Source organism: Dermacentor andersoni, chromosome 5 (assembly GCF_023375885.2).
Source record: "Dermacentor andersoni chromosome 5, qqDerAnde1_hic_scaffold, whole genome shotgun sequence".
NCBI lineage: Eukaryota > Metazoa > Arthropoda > Arachnida > Ixodida > Ixodidae > Dermacentor > Dermacentor andersoni.
In genome coordinates this window covers 148,211,424-148,227,335 of record NC_092818.1, presented here as the reverse complement: position 1 = coordinate 148,227,335, position 15,912 = coordinate 148,211,424, and the positions used below count along the sequence as shown (strand labels likewise).

Sequence of the window (15,912 nt, the reverse complement as noted above, 5' to 3'; positions counted from 1 at the left end):
GCGAACACGGGGCGGGAACCTTCTATTTGCGACTAGCTGGTGTCGATGCCGCTTGAGCAGATGGCGACGATTCAGCAGACGAGAGTTATCAAGCTTGCACAAAATTTCAGGGCATACACAGCTGTCGTGAGCACAGGTTGAAGCCAGTCGATAAGCCTCTTTAATTCCGGCAATTCCTACGTGTGAAGGTATTCATTGAGCAACGAGCGATACACCACGTGATGAAATTTTGTTTGCAGAGTCGGTAAGGTTGCGCACAACCGCGCAATCAATCTGACTGCGTTGTAACCTCCTATGGGCAGCGCGGGAGTCCGTAAAGATGGCAATCTTCGATGAGGTTAACTCCTCCCGCACGTATTTCAGTGCAACATTATTCGCGGCTAGCTCCGCATTTGTTGACGAGGCCGGATGGCGTATATGAAATATATATCTTGCCTCAGTCTAAGTGCAGAAAAAAGCTGCAGAGGCACCTTGAACGTCCCCCTTTGAATAGTGCGCCGCGGAATAATTTGGTGACGATGTTCAGCTTATTTTTCCATGAGATTATGGTGATGTCACTTCATACAAGGTTGTCGAAGAAACACTGTGTAGCAATTCGGTGCTGCAGTAGCTACAGGGTTCGGAAATTTCTCTTGGCTGCGCAAACACGCCACGTTCATCATAAGCCTCGATGTGCGTATGTGATGTAAACTATTTCGACGGTATATGTTTTCAATCAAAGAAGAGCACTGGTGTCTATGAAACGGCGGTGGTGAATTTCCAGCGTTTATCAGAAAATATTATCAATGTCTCATCGCTTTGTGTAGTGAACTAAAGCATAAAAGTTCTCGTGCACGGCATACCCAGTGTAATCCGGAAACATCTAAGCACCAATCGTTATAAAACATTTGTGTCAGCTAAGGGCATTATTCTCACGCATTTGAAGTCTAGCAGATTAAAAATCCCGATGCTGTGTCTACGTCAGCCTTCCGTATGAAACAGAATACGTTGCTCAACAAAGCGATCACTGAGGTTGGTCAGCCAACCAGCGTGATACATATAAACTTTGTGCTCCGGCATTGTTTTTTTTTTTTGCTCTGGGAAGCAGTAATATTCAGGGGGGATGACATATAAAGAATCCAACGACTATATATGAGGGCACAATTTTCGTAAAACGGTTGAGCGCGTCGTAGAGGAAGGGCCGAACAAGACCAAAAACAAATTGTGTTCATCCTCTTCTATCGCAAAAAAAAACTTTTTAACACGAACAAAGGTATCTAAAGTAAAGTTATTACCAACTGTTGCGATTCCATGTCTGCAATCAGCCTTACACAATTGGTCAAGTATATTGTGTTCCACTATCACTTCGCCGCTACGTCACGTGATGTCACGAAAACCGCGAAAACTCCCAATCCGAATTGACGTGTGCACAATGGTTATTCGTGATTAGACCAAACAAACGAAAAAATATTATTTTCTTTTCTGCGCCTTTTTCGCCAGTAGGCTTCCGCTAATGTTTAAAGGTTTTCGGCCGGCGCCTACTTAGCCTGTCTACCTACTCGCCAAGTCAAACTTCCGTTTATGCATTAAAGATGCATTACTATGCAAAACAAAACAATCTGTTTCGGTATAGCCAGATACTGCCCAATTCCGAAACGAATAGAAGATCACTGCCCGCCTATAGCCCGGGCAGTGGCTACTCGGAGCCGCCGGGGAGAATGGGTTTTATTTGCATATAAAAAAAAGTTGCATGGCAGTATAACGCTGACGAGCCCTTTCAGCATTTATACTACGTCACTCTGGCAACTCTTCTTCGGTGAGTATCCGCTTTAGCGGCTTTTCAAACCTTCCGTTGCACGTCGCCTTGATTTTCGACCAGCCATCGCAAGCTAAGCAAGGGCAGGCGGGTCAATCACAGACTCCGGCGCCGCCCTCCTCATCCGGTTATCTACTTTCAGTGCGCTGCAGGCTCGGTCCCACCGTATTCCTCTCGACTTCTGCGCGCTCCAGGCCTCTGGTCAGCCACACAGATAATGAAAACCTCAGGACCTAAATAAAGTTCTTCATACCATACCATACGCCACAATAAGACATCGCATGGTGATGCCGCATGCTTGTACCATTTGCTACATAAAACAATCTATAACGCATCGTCTATCACTGCTTCGGAAGTTCGTGCAATCAGCATCCGGTCGCTCGACCACTCGACAAGTGTGATTCATACTACATGATGTGCTGTTATTGCTAACAAAAAGTATTTTATTCATGGGCAGAAACCTCGTCCAACAAACGAGGTAGCCAGGCAATGTATCTACAAATAACAGTTCGAACGCTTGTTAATGTGAACAGCCCAACCTATTCTGCAGCAGAATTATATCCACAATGTTAGGTTTCGTAACTGCTAATTGCTGCTAAACCATGGCTCAGAATTGCAATGAGAATGCTGCAGTAAGGTCGCATTCGTGGAAGAAGTTTAAAGAAATGCACAACTGATTTCCGAGGCTAACTGTAAGCTTAAATTAACACGCGCAGAAACATCACACTGGATACTCCGTCAGCCTAAACGCCAGAAGAAATATACAAGAAGGATTAATTGTCGACATAGGTTCTCTTGCATTGTGCAACAAAAAGACAACAAACGCGAGCAAAGACAAACGCCACAAACGAGCTTGTCTTTGTATTCCATTCCTGTGTGCGTGTTGTCTTGTTTTCTTTCGCTATTTTTCCTCTTCAACCAGTAGAAAGTCCAGCATGCCGACCTAAACCACTTCAGTACGGCTCACAAAACCGTTTCCCACGTAGAAGGCGCCACGACAAGCTATATAAAGCGTGCAAGCACGAGAACTACCACCGGAAGCTGCCGCACAGCCTACACCTGACATACAACACGATGGCAGGCTGCCTAGCGCGAGCCAGCATGCCGACTACCCATAGAGGGCGCCACTGCCTACGCACTATGGCGTCGCTCATGAAAAAGAAATGTATATTTCACCGGGAGCGTGCCGCTCTTCAATAAACTTCTTTACACCAACTTTGGTTACCTGGTATAAGCCACTAGCTATGCGAAGCTCTTCAATGGAAAAAAAAAAAAACGTAAGTTAGATTTGTTCTGTGCTAGGCGAAGTCGAACCACGTCATATACATATTTATTCACGCACGCGTATCGCGCGAACTCCATGGCGGTGGTGCTATAGATGACCCAGCGTGTCCAGAGGGCAGGGTGATAGAGGAGTATACGGCTGTATCAGTGCCTTATTCATGACGCGTTTTAGCGGTTGCAATGCAGTGTTTCGCTACTTTACTTCAATGCTAATCGGCTTAGCGTCGACATTCACTGCTAGTAGGATTATGCAGGACTTTTTATGTTCCCAGCAAGTTACCCATCGCATACTAAGACTTGTCGCTTCATTGCGGCACTTTTGCGGGAGACATGCTTCGGGCTGTTGGACACCATTTTCACAGTTTTCGGGCGCCTTCCTAAACTCCCCAAATAATCATAGAACGATACATTTCGGTCATTAGCTGCATCTGCTGAATATGTACACACCAAAATATGCATAAATAAAGCTTTTGCCAATAAAGGCATATTTGCATGTTTTGAAATTTGAACTGATGAACTTATCAAATTTGCTGTTCTTAAAGTTTCCTTTTACTCATTTGGCGCTTTTGGTCCTTGCGTCTATGTGCTCTTGAACACTGGAAAAATGCTATAGGTACGTTCAAAATTTAATAATAAAAACTCTTCTTTTAATGATAGTGCAATAACTTCGTTGATGTTTTATTTGTGCTTGTTGCCTCTTTTTGTAGTTCAGCTTACGTATAAGATACTAAACCTAGGTTTCCTAACACTGCTCAAGTTTATTACTGGTTACATTGAGTGACGAGATCTTCCCGACAGTTCTTAAGCTTTGGGACCTACGACTGTATTATATACCTGTAAACGTTTTGCATTGAGTACCTGACTAAAGATTAACACAAACATGATGAAACTGTAAACTTATTCAGTAGATAAAATATACTGTTAGCAATATGACACTGGTAAACCTGCCTATGATGTACCACATTTCTTAAGGTTTTGATTGAAATTGTGGGAGATACGAAATAATTTTTTTTAATTACCACATTTTCTTTCGCAGCATAATAGTGAACATTTTTTAGTACCAAGCAGCTTTATCAATCTTTAATACGGTTATTATTCTTTGGGAAATTCGTACAGTTGGCGGTGTGTCTGCTTGTTTGCCCGGGCCTAACCATTTTCTGGACAACTTGGGTCTCTGGGTAGCCCATGGTTTAATGCATTGCTGTACTGAGGAAACCGGGTTCCAAACCAAGCATATATAGGTAGAACTTCGGTCACTGGATATGTAACACTCGGTATTTTCCACTCTTCAACGAAGCTCTTTCACGCCACCTTGCCTCACTGGGTAAATGTCACTGCGTATCTGCCGCCTTTTATAATAATAATTTATAAAACATGTAAACAACTACCCGCCAACCATAAGCTAAGTTGCTAATAGCGTGAACCCCTTTTACATAAACTTGGTCCACTGGGTATCTGCCGCTCTTCGAAGAACCTCTCTGACACCAACTTGGGTCACTTCTTACATCTACAAGCAGCAGTGTGAGCTCAATGGGAAATGTGATAGATGACATTCATGTGGTTAGCAATACACATCGTTACATTCATTTGCTGCGCGCCAGTAGTATGTTATGAGATTCCACTCAGTGTACACGGGCCAAACTGGCAAGTGCCACAAGGTGCAGCGGGAGCTCGAGAAGAAATAGTACTTCGTCCTGTTACACATACGTTTCATACATGACATGTTTTGGCGGCTGAAATGAGCTATGTTCCTACATTGGTTCTATGATAATCGCATTAACCTCGACATTCATCGTCAGATGGCTTCTGCTGGAAGTTTTATAATAGTTTTCATGAACCATCACAATTGCGTATATACCGATACGCGAGATATAAACAGCCCCCTTTATATTATAGTTTAAGAAAGTACGCACTATTAAAAACAAAACAATGGTTAGAGTAAACATTGCATAAGCGAAGTAAAAGCCCCACGAAGCCCACAAAATTGTACATATGCCTGTACACTCGCATGTTGAAAGAAAAGACAACTTCGACTTTCAATACAAGTCTAAGAGGGACGCCTTGCTGAAGAGCTCGGATTTCACAAACCAATTACAGGGCGTTCAGAGGGCCCGCGACGTCACGGAGAGTCACCACCTCCCTGTCCCGTCGTGGGCGGAGCCACCAACTTGATTGCGGAGCCTTCGGTTTCCCCAATCAAGTTCCTCAGGACACTCTAAGAAAGTTCTTGTCACTGTCACTGTCTCGTATCTTTACATGAGGCGTTGTAGAACGGCACTTTAATCTTTAGCAATTTTCTACACTAGTAGCAAAGGTAGTGTCATCAGATCTGCTTCGCGGTCGCGGTCAAAGGGCAACAAACTGCATGACAACTGGTGACGCCACTTCGGCCGTATTCTATAACGGTTCTCTTTGGAACCGGCTCGGTCTGGCTGTTACATCCGGGTTACATCACTCGGAGAAAGAGTGGAACGTAGCGGCGCGAGGGAGACCAATGATCGAGCGGCATTCTGCCGCAAAGTCATGTCGTCATTTTTGTTTGTATTTTGGAGACGATATAGTAATTGAAGGATATTGCTAGTTTACTGAAAAAAATATTGGTTTGTATACAACACTTCTACATTTAATTTCCAGTAATAATTGAGCTTCCGACGCGGACAGCTGGTGGTTTAAATTTATATGCGTTGTTTTATTTGTTTATTTTTTGTCTGCAGATGGTGAGCCATACGTTAAGCAATCAAAGCGGTTCTCTGCATGTAGGCCGAGGCTCTAATAGGATTTCATTTAGCCGTGGCTGAGCTTCTTAGGGCGGACGATTGCCATGAGTGTTCCATCCATACATTCCTCAACTTCGACAATCTTGTCGCGCTCAAGGAAGCATTCTTGACTGCGGATTTCTCCTGCAGCGCGGGGAGGACTGTCACACCCTTTTATCTCCTCCCTTAGCCGTAATGACCCAACGACGGCGCTAATGATGCGACTGACTGACGGTTGCGACAACCCAATAGCTACTACATTCCAGAGGCACTGCTGAAAACAAGCAGTAGCAAAAAAAAGAAAAAAGATGTAACGCGAACAGCACTTACGTCGCAGTGTCAACGCGACTAAATCTTGCGACCCACGATATTCTAGCTCGCCGCAAATCCATCGCGTCTTGTTTTACGGGCGCCTAAAATGGCTTCGGAACTTGCCTTCCCTCATGTCGAATGCGTCGCGCCGTTTCCTCCCGTCACGTCGTTGTCTTCGGCCAACGCTCGCCAGCAAAACAACCAAAGAAGCCCGGATTTCCCTATCCACTCTCAATATCATGCTGGCAGATGCGCGCGACCTTCGAGCGAACCACTTTTCCGCGGTTCCTCTCGTAGCAGACGACGGGTTCCTTTCCAGATGATTGACAACTTGTGTGGCGGCAAGAAAATTTGCAGTCACGCGCACCAGGGATAACGACTACGAAGCGCCGACCAATGGCGTTCCTGACAGCGAACCGATTCCAAAGCGAACCGTTGCAGAATACGGCGCCTGCTTTCCGCATTCACAAAGTTCTCTGTGAAAAGACAGTATGTTAACTATAGCAGCTCAATCTCCATCCATCACAGCATACATCGCAGCATGGCTTCTGCAAGCACTTTTCTTGCCAAACTCAACTAGCTATTTTTCTTCACGACATCGACACTAACCTTGACATTCATTTACAAACTGACGCCATTTTCGAAGATTTCACTATGGCATTTGGTAAAGTACTTCATCAACGCTTGCTTCTTCAAACTTTCCCAGTGTAACCTGCATCCAAACATCATCGCGTGGATCGCTGAATTCCTCACGCATCGCTCTCAATTAGTCTTCATTAATAACCAGTTTTCCGAGCCACTTCCAGTCACTTCCGGCGTCCCGCAGGGTTCCGTCCTCGGTCTCTTGTTATTCCTCATTTAGATTAACGACCTATTCCAGCACGTATCCTGTCACATCCACCTGTTCACAGATGATTGTGTTATTTACCGTTCAATAGAAAATCCTGCTGACCAAAGATTCCCCCAGGAAGACCTAAATTACGTGCAAAATCGGTGTTTGCATTGGCTCATGACGCTAAACCCTAACAAATCTAAGTATATGTCCTTTCACCGACGTCGTACACTTCATTTCCAGCACACAATATTTAACTTCGCAGTTGACTTTGTCCGGTCACATAAATGCTCATGGATCACGATTTCGTATGATTAATCCTCGCATTTGCATTTAACCTTTATACCACGTGTGCTACTCCATGTTAGTTCCTTTTCTTTTATTTCTAATATCATCGACTAATAAAACACCAAGTTTCTTAAAGCGTCACAAGCGGTATGTCCCACGCCATGCTAAATTACAAGCAAACACTTGACTTATCAGAGCTAAACAGGAATGCGCATCGGTCATCTGCAACCTTGTCAAGAATATTTAAAAAATGCTCTCGAAGCTCTACAAAACAGGGCCACCGGATTCAGTCACTCTTCATACTCCTACAACGTTGGAATTACATCTCTAAAACATCAGTCCGGTTTGTCTAATCTTTCTATTCGCCGTCGTACTGCCAGCCTTGCCTTGTTTCACAAGTTCTTCTATTCATCACTTAGACAGGAACCATACATTTGCGCACTTCCACCACGAAGATCCCCTCGAAACGCTCATACGCTTCAAGTTTCGTGCTCACGTACCCGTACCACTGTTTTACCAATTCATTTGTTTGCAAGCAGCAGCTGACTGGAACGCCCTTTTACACCATATCGCCGCTATAACCTGCCCGTCAACACTGTCAACTACTGTAAATACCTGCGTTGTGTAAAACTCACGCCTTGTGTACCACCCCAACACGGGTCTTTAAGGAAAAGAAAGTGAAGCAGCAGTTCACACTAAAAAATAATTCTTTTTTTTTTTCTTTCGCAAGAAGCATCGCGGCTAGAACAAACAGTCAACGCCAACGTGGCAACTTGGTATAATTGGTACTGGCGTTATTAGTCGCTGCATAGCATCTTGATGCCACATTCAACAGCCAAACGCAAGGAATGCTTTTATAAGGGATGACATCGCATGGCCCTGGAGTTTCTCCCGTATTTGACTCCGCCTATCCGGACAAGTTTCCAGCCTGGAAGCAGCGCTGTTGACGGTAATTAAGTACGCGACACGATACGCTTTCTGACGCGTCTTACGCGTGGGCATGTACATCGCGGATTTCGAGTCACGAAAGCACAAAGCAAGCTTCCTTTACATTCTCTGCATGATAGCTTATTCAGCAGCTGTTCCTGCGTCTTCTCTTTGGCTCTAAAGGACCACGACATCAATTCCTCAGGTATAAGCCAAAGCGTTAAGGATATTTCAATTAAAGTGTTTTCTGTGGCATTTGTTTAGGAGTCATGTGGCGTCACCCAACAGGAATGAACTATACGCTATACTTTCGGACCAGCTATGTTTAAAACTAGCGATTTGATTGCCTACGGATATTTTATGACTAATTAATTTTATTGTGTGTGCTTCTATGCCCTGTACGCCGAAAGAGCTGCTGCCCTTGATGTCTTATAGCATCGCAGGATCAAGGCTTGCTCTCCTGCAGAAAGTGCATTTTATTGTCTTTTTAATAAAATAGTATTCAAGAAAAGATTGAAGAAGACAAGGCCTTTTGACTCAAATGGGATCGCGTGCCGACTTTTAAGCAGCTCAACAGTTCTTTTTTTTTTTTTTTGGTAACCTGTTGAGAGCTTGCCTTTCAAGAATATTTATACGGCATACCATTCCCTCATTAAGAAGAGGTAATGACTCAGTAATTAATACATATGGGAGTACGTTAGAGAGAATAGATGCTCAGAGGAAGGAAGGAAGGACCACTTTTCGCAAAAGCGCGCGGAACGCCACCGTTGGCCATATGAGCCCAAAGCCGATAGCATCTCCTGATAATTGCAAACGAACGACAGGGTGCGCCTATGTGGCCATGGTCTGCGTTATACGCAGTTTACGTTTACCCTTCAAGAGCCGACAACTGTACGTGGCCAGCCGGTTCAACGCAGGAGCGCCGGTGTTGCACAAGGAAGGCTGACGACGCGGCGGGAGTGCGGACTCCCGGCGGAGAAGAAACAAATAATCAAGGTAATCTTGTAACGCTTAGTTTCCTTAGTTTCTGTTCAGTTGTAAATTCGGCAGCTTTTCCTGTGCAATGGAAAAAAATATAACGAACCTCAAACAAACGCAGGACTACTCAGCGTTTCGACGAGTTGGAAATGCGAGCCGGTGGCTGCCAAACAAAGGAGGCCCGCTAGCTGAAGGAACACTGAAGAAGACGATACCTGAGAGGACCAGACTCTGGCCAGGAGGCTTTTTATGTATGCCGTGTGTTTCTTCGAAGACTGTTTCTGGTTAGTAATAATGAACTATTGGTGACAGAATGGTATTCCTTTGCCTGCAAGCTTCACGGAAGCTGCGGACATCGAGATTTGCGTGATACTCGTGAGTCCAGTTATTACCTAAATTCACGGAGAACGCTCTAAATGCAGTTTAGAAGTCAGCCTGTACACAAACACTTTTTCTAGAAAATTTGCTCGCTTGCCCCCCCCCCCCAAAAAAAGAAAAACATTTTAAATGTATAGGGATGTGTGCTGATTTTGCAGTTAATACAATTCGGCATCATAAAAAAATTATTGCTGAAAATGTCAAGTAGAGCAGCAATGCATTCCAGGGCACGATTATGAGCCATATGGATTTCAAAACAGGGGCCAGGCAGGAAGTTCCTAGCAAACGGTCACCTTTTGAGCTCTTGCTCATTTTAACTCTGCAATAACATCATCCCAAATAAATCGGAGGTTGATAGTAAAATTTTGGTTGCTATCTAATATTTTTTAGCAATTATGGCGCAAATGGAAATATGTGTCACTACTGCAAAGCTTGGTCAATGAAAACTATAATTTTAGCTCGAAATATTTAGTTTAAGTAGCTCGAGGCAGTCGTCACAGAAGAATGTCAATATATGCGTGGAAAGCATAACTTTAGAGCCTGAAAGGTTTTGTAAACTGAGGCTGTGGAAAATTACAACGTAAACCCTTGCGTTCTTTAAACAGTGAGAGCCCAAGTTGCAATGCTATAGTCAGTCGTACGTGAAATTTCTGTTAGCAGTACTTATATAATCCAAGTGCAAACAAATATAAGTCAGAGCCTGAGGTTTGAGGTCTGTATAGAAAAACATACGAACAAAAAAGTTACAACGTTCGCCAGTTCAGTAAGAGCATATAGTAGTACTAATTTCTGTTCTCTTATTATTTCACCGTCATACATATAATTTTTGCCTCAACGAAACAAAACGTTCCTAGTATATACTTTTTGCCAGGATAGATAACACTTGCAAATGCAAATTGAGAAAAAAGCGCTGAAAGACGATAAAAAAAAGTGGTCTCCACGCTTTTTTACAGCGAAGCTGTGTATGGCTAGTTTCCAGCCGATCGATGTCTGTAGACCAATAAACGTGGGCCGATCCTGAAGATTGTGGAATACCGGGCCGACCCGTGGTGAAGATGAAGCAGGCTTCAAGCGCTCTGCCAACTTGCAAAAATAAGTAATTTCTTGGATCCAAATACAACCCATATCAGATATCAAGCTGATCAGAACAGAAACTTTTACCCGCTTTGACCCACTTTGACCCGCGTCGGCAATGTCTACATTCACACCGCCCTCTTTTTGTCGGCGTTTCAAGCGCTTGCGTATGTCCATTCCTTCTGCTCTCCCGTGATGCCGGTCCCATCAAAACGTCACACATGGCTAGTTCCTTCCGTTTTCACGGGGCGGCGGTCCTATGGTCCACGCGAATGTATATAAAAATCACGGTAAATGAGTCCGTGCCTATGTTCAAAATTCTTGTCACCTCTGTGTCGTATGCTTAAAAGCTTCGCTGGTCATCCACCTTCATTCATAGATTGGAATGACTCATAATTTTTCTGATCAGGAAGATGAATATCCTTAGCATGTTTGGTTAAAGATGCTGAGTGCACACATTAAATCTAGATAAAAAATTTAAAATATCTGAACTTTTCTTTCTGCGCTTCGTTTAGGGTTATCTGGTATTTCAAGTTAGCCGCATCCAAAACCTCTGCTACCAGTCGAGGTGTGTGTCTTACGCTTGGAAAATGAGTCAGGGTGTGTAGAAGACAGTGTCTTTTTAAGAACACACCTAATCCCTTTATAGAAGATATATACGTTATGATAGGCATTCTTATCGAAAACATTTGTGTGGATACAGCTGTAGCCGAAACCACAACTAATCCTTTACACATGAGAATTAAAAAAAAGGAAGAAACGAGTTTATATAACATACATACAATACGAACTGTACACAACAGATACGGCTAGAAGGGAGCAACGTAAGATTCAATTTGAAGCCAACCTTTTCTCCATTGTTAGTTGCGCGGGCGAAGTTCTGGAAAGTGTTACTGCAGGGGAGGGAGATAAGCCGCAAATCGCGGCCGCGCCACCGTTGCAAAAGGCGGAGTGCCCAACGACAAACTTTAGGAAGGACAACGTAAATGTATGATGTCAAAATGGCGAACAACATCACAGCATAAAAGTGCTTTGATAGGCTTATGGTTAGATATGTGTAAATACGTAACGATATTCTCTGAAAGAGCATCAAAATGTTTTGGCAAGCTTGCAGTCTAAGTACACTGGGCTTAAAACGTATACCTGAGAAGAATGAAGGAGTGCCAGTTTAAAAAGGGGACGCCAAATATTAAGGATGTCATCTTCTTGGATACACGTTGCTGTAAGGTTTAAAAAATGATGTTAGATCGTATAAAATTAAAGCCGCCTATTATTAACACCAGACTGCTCGCCTTTGCTATGACGACTTCACATTACAAAAGTAACAAAAATGTTCTTGAACGTGAAAATGTGTTTTTAGTATCATTCAAGGTACCCCAAAGGCCCTCATTACGAAGGTATTACAAGGGGTGGGGGGAGGAATTCGTCAGAAATTATTATCGTACTGAGAAAGAAAAAACAAGCACAGTATAATAATAGAGTGAAAACATAGGGGATATACAAGAGAGAGAGAGAGAAATAAACTTTATTGTTAGACCAGGCTTCTTGAGCCCAAAGGTGGGTGGCCTCCTCAGTCCAGGTAGCCATGGCTCGCTGCCGCCGCCCGAGCCCTGTTCACCAACCGAAGCTGGCTGTCAGGGTACTGCGTCACCAGCAGATCCTCCCACTTTTCTTCCGATTCTTCCTCCATATCCGCTTCTTCCTGCATGTTATCGCCTGGTGGTGATGATGACGGTGGTACTACGCGGTTATTTCTGCACTCCAGCACCATATGGCGCAGGGTGTTGGGCATGTACGGCGGGCAGAACTTGCAGTCTCGCCCGTAGGTGCCCGGATACATGGCGTGCAGCAGTGTTCCATGCGGGTAGGTTCCAGCCTGGAGTCTTCTCCAGGTTACCGCTTGCTCCCTACTCATCGTCTTATGCGCGGGTGGGTTGCGACGCCTCTGCTTCCTGTAGTGGGCCAGGATGTCCGAGTACTTCTTGGATATCCGTTCATCATTCTCGTCGAAGTCGTTGGTCCGTGTTCTCTGCGTGTAAGAGATAGCTCGGCGTGCATGATCTCGAGCCGCGGCGTGCGCCGCCTGGTTCTCCGCGAGAGACTCGTGTCCCGGCGTCCAGAGGATTTGTGCTGTTTCTATCTCGGTGTTGGTCAAGACCTGAAGTGCTGCCTTTCCGATCCTTCCGTTCACATACCCCTGCATGCTTCTTGCGAGTCCGTCACCACGGTAACCAGGGTCTTCTTGCCCGTTTCGATGGCCAGGGCTATGCCCAGCTCCTGCGCTGTGCTCGCGTCCTTGGCACGTATGGATGTGGCTGTAAGTTGTTCGCCCTTCTCGTCAACTACGCTGATTGCAAATCGGTCGTTTGTTCTGTACGCAGCTGCGTCCGTGTATCTCACATTTTCTTCTTTGCTGTTTGTGCGTTCCAGTATGTGCTTGAGCGCCTGTATTCTCGCCTGTCTCCTTTCCTTGTCGTACTCGGGGATATACAAGATGAATCACAATATTGCACAGCAAACATTAATACATATTAGGAGAACATAAGGTAACTGCAATGAAAAGCAAACATTAACAGACATCGTAATAGAAAAACGAAAGCAAAAACGAAAATGAATCATACCTCAAAAGCATTATCAGCAACGTACAAGCACTCAACCGTTATTGACTATGTATATTGGCTGAAAATCCCAGTAAATATTTAAGCATGGCGAAATGCACTTTTCGGTATTACGTAAAACTTGATGAAATACATCTACATCACTTTAGCATGTTAAATAATTTTGAACCTAAGCTGCAGAATAGGAACTTCAGATAAAAAGTGGGCATTTGGTTTTCTCTACCACTATAGGGTTAGCGGCTAGGGTTTATGGCTAGGTATTATGGCTAGCATTTTTGGTTTAATCACAAATCAAAGAAAACACTGCCGGGAAAATTCAAGGATATTGTTCGAACATTTGCGTTCACTCCAACAGTCTTCGACATGCACGAGAATCAGGCTTTATAAGACAACACCGAGGAGGAGAATTACTCTAATAAATAATTGCCAGGCCATTGGTGCCCAATGTCCAGATATAAACCAGAAACAGTACTTTTCTTTTAATTACAACTTTAAGCTCTTTGGTGTCATACAAACAATAACGTGAACGAAAGCTTCATTTTAAAAATGTAAAACATACGGATGCTTAGGTACTGATTTTATATAGCCGATGTAGTATAAATAACGATTACAGTATCAACGCTGACATTCTAATTCAGGGGTATTGCTTTACTGACGCAGTGAAGAGATTCTTAAATAATCAGAATGGGAGAAACCTCCTGTAACTGCAGTACTGTAGACCAGACCCACTTCCTTTTGCATAATTACCAAAATGGAATATTGGGAATATTGCAAAGTACACAGGAAAGATGTTAAGAGCTATCGCATAAGGCGCGTGGTTGTCGTACAGAATACTGTACAGGAGACCAACTTCTATGCGGTCGAAGTAAAATTGTTGAGTCTCTGCGGTGCTGCAGTGCATTTATATCAGAGGGATGAATGGATTACTCTTTCCCTTCTAATATACTCGCCGTGGGTCTCTTTTCCAGATAAAACGAATTGTAAAAAAGATGTTTATACGAAATGAACATAAACTGCGATTTCTTTTGGCATAGAAATGACGCTGCCTCATGCAATTTTCTACGCGACACCACTTTGAGAACTAGCGCAAATTGTGGCCTGCATTAGAAAGTTCACAGAAGTCCATTGGTGATATACACACAGCTATACCGCCGTGTGTATAGCTCGAAGGCCATACAGAAAAGCGTGCGACGGCATCATAAAAAAAATAATAAATGTTCGCTGCTCTAAAACCAAACAGTTATCTGTGGTGATATGAAACAAGTGTACGAACAAAATGAACGCAATGAATGCATATGCCGACAGCTCTGCCTGCTGCATTCTATGAAAACAAGCAGAGACTCAAGCCAAAACAAATCACGACTGTTCTAAACAAACTTTACTCTTATACTTCTATATGTTCGTTCAGATGTTTACTGCAATATTTATTTTTGCGCTATAACATATTGTAGGCCTTACTGGACTAGGGCTCCTTTAGCCTCTGCTAACTGAGCTTATATAAACTGCTATTGCAGTATTCACAGATGTCGGCCGAGAATATTTCACGCAACAATCGTTATTATCGGCTTATAAATTAAAAAAGAAAGAATGTCGTTTGCTTAACACTGATGCAGCTGCCAGTGCGTGTATCTGTGATAAGTATTCGCCAGAAAGCATTGCAGTAGATTCATTGAAATCTTGATATTAGTTGAAAAGAACACCACTGTTGCTTAAAAAACGTAGAATACTAAGAATCACCGAATTCTGTATTCAGCGTCGTGCCTTCAAAAACTTTTAATGGCTGAATAGCTGATACCACTGATTTACTCGTTCTTCAACTGGTTCGTGCAAGTTTTCGTTTTTTTTTGTTGTTGTTGTTTTTTTTTTTGGGGGGGGGGGGGGGGGCAAACCATTTGCCTATATAGGAAAACTATAGTAAATTATGGCATGGTGTTCTTCGCAGATACCCGAATCCTCAGTACTCAGAAAAGTCCAGCGCGCCATTGCTGTGGAATTCTATTAGCTACGTGCCAAGATCAGTAAGGTACGTCTTGCAAATCTTAACTGCAATGTGTGACTTAACCTAAAATTATCTTTCTTGTCGAATACTTATTAAGAATGAATTAAAAAGACGCCGGAGCGCTATCTGATTGCATTTTATTATATTTACGCATGATTTATAACTTATAATAAACCATATAATTTTTGCTATGTTTACTTTGATGTGTTCATTAGTAAAATTTGCTCAAGGTATAGGTAAGTGTTTTCCTAAGTATATGGACAGGTGCAAAGAGTTATACGAACAAATTGACCAACACGGGCAACGAGGACAAGCGTCGCCTTCCAAGTGTTGAAGATAAAAAAAGGACACCTACTTTTAAATACATTTGGAAACACGTCCTATGTATATATGAACACATGATAGCTCCCAAGCATCGCAAACAGTGCTTATTTAGCAGATGTCCACAACCTTTAGTTCGTCATCGCAGCACAGCTGTAACCTGATCTGCTTATGTAAGCAGCCTTGACAATCTCCAGTCTATATGTGTCAGGAATTTAGGCTTTTGTCGGACTATGCAGCGTTAATCTCTGCAAACCAACGGTGGTTGGATTGACCACATAAAGAACGTTGAGCTGCGGCATGTCAATCCATGATTTTGCCTCGTTTGAGTGAGCCATCATTATTTTTTG

At 43.4% G+C, this 15,912-nt stretch overlaps 1 protein-coding gene and 1 non-coding gene across 2 annotated transcripts in view; both read right to left on the bottom strand.

The window, feature by feature from the left end:
• Positions 1 to 15,912, bottom strand: part of LOC126531390 (cell adhesion molecule 4-like) — a 545,870-nt gene that overhangs the window by 445,030 nt on the left and 84,928 nt on the right. The gene's annotated exons all lie outside the window — the stretch shown is intronic.
• On the bottom strand, positions 10,552 to 10,744 carry LOC126532503 (U2 spliceosomal RNA). Its single transcript, XR_007599805.1, has one exon. It is a non-coding gene; the product is annotated as a U2 spliceosomal RNA (small nuclear RNA).